This window comes from Pavona decussata, unplaced genomic scaffold (genome assembly GCF_977016875.1).
Source record: "Pavona decussata unplaced genomic scaffold, jaPavDecu1.1 SCAFFOLD_3704, whole genome shotgun sequence".
NCBI classification, from domain to species: Eukaryota; Metazoa; Cnidaria; class Anthozoa; order Scleractinia; family Agariciidae; genus Pavona; species Pavona decussata.
The window spans coordinates 12,501-14,063 of NW_028146515.1; the positions used below are offsets into that span (position 1 = coordinate 12,501).

At 46.9% G+C, this 1,563-nt stretch overlaps 1 pseudogene; it reads left to right on the top strand.

The window, feature by feature from the left end:
• Positions 1 to 505: 505 nt before the first annotated feature.
• On the top strand, positions 506 to 1,563 carry LOC146445957 (small subunit ribosomal RNA; annotated as a pseudogene; the record flags this gene model as incomplete).

Sequence of the window (1,563 nt, forward strand, 5' to 3'; positions counted from 1 at the left end):
CAGGTTGGTCGCAAAGGTTCCGAGAGGAGCTGGCTAGTAAACCCTGTCCCTTATGTTCCACGGCGGCAAGGCGGAGAAATAGAGGGCAGAATTGACTAACGGGCAAGGAAAGTTGGGCTTGTAGCTTTCCTTTCGAAGGAGGGAAAAGATGATGCCCGAAAGCATTGTCACTGTAGTGGCAGGCAGAGTGTAGATGGAAGTTGTGTACGCTAGCCTTTGGCTAATGATAGAGACAAAAGAGCAGGAGGATATTTTCCTTCGCAGAAGCACTTTTCTTGCCTTCCTTCAGCTCGCTTGGCGAGTCTGACAGGTATGCCTGAACTGTGCACGGGTCCAGTTGTGAGAAAGACGTGGCAAACAAGACGGGGTTTCCCTTGACCGAGGGACCGTGTGGTCCGTTTGGCTCATGGGTTCCCCCCGTGGAGGCAAAATCTAAGAAAGCTTGCTCTCCCTCTGCGGAGGGGGGCCGCTTAGCAAGGAACTTCTGTTCCCTGCGGTGGATAGTTACCTGGTTGATCCTGCCAGTAGTCATATGCTTGTCTCAAAGATTAAGCCATGCATGTCTAAGTATAAGCACTTGTACTGTGAAACTGCGAATGGCTCATTAAATCAGTTATCGTTTATTTGATTGTACCATTACTACTTGGATAACCGTAGTAATTCTAGAGCTAATACATGCGAAAAGTCCCGACTTCTGGAAGGGATGTATTTATTAGATTAAAAACCAATGCGGGTTCTGCCCGGTCATTTGGTGATTCATAGTAACTGATCGAATCGCACGGCCTTGCGCTGGCGATGTTTCATTCAAATTTCTGCCCTATCAACTGTCGATGGTAAGGTAGTGGCTTACCATGGTTGCAACGGGTGACGGAGAATTAGGGTTCGATTCCGGAGAGGGAGCCTGAGAAACGGCTACCACATCCAAGGAAGGCAGCAGGCGCGCAAATTACCCAATCCTGACTCAGGGAGGTAGTGACAAGAAATAACAATACAGGGCTTTTACAAGTCTTGTAATTGGAATGAGTACAACTTAAATCCTTTAACGAGGATCCATTGGAGGACAAGTCTGGTGCCAGCACCCGCGGTAATTCCAGCTCCAATAGCGTATATTAAAGTTGTTGCAGTTAAAAAGCTCGTAGTTGGATTTCGGGATGGCTCGGCCGGTCTGCCGCAAGGTATGTTACTGGCCGGGCTGTTCTTCCTCGCAAAGACTGGGTGTGCTCTTAACTGAGTGTGCTCAGGATCTGCGACGTTTACTTTGAAAAAATTAGAGTGTTCAAAGCAAGCCAGCGCTTGAATACGTAAGCATGGAATAATGGAATAGGACTTTGGTTCTATTTTGTTGGTTTCTGGAACCGAAGTAATGATTAAGAGAGACAATTGGGGGCATTCGTATTTCGTTGTCAGAGGTGAAATTCTTGGATTTACGAAAGACGAACTACTGCGAAAGCATTTGCCAAGAGTGTTTTCATTAATCAAGAACGAAAGTTAGAGGATCGAAGACGATCAGATACCGTCCTAGTTCTAACCATAAACGATGCCAACTAGGGATCAGAGGGTGTT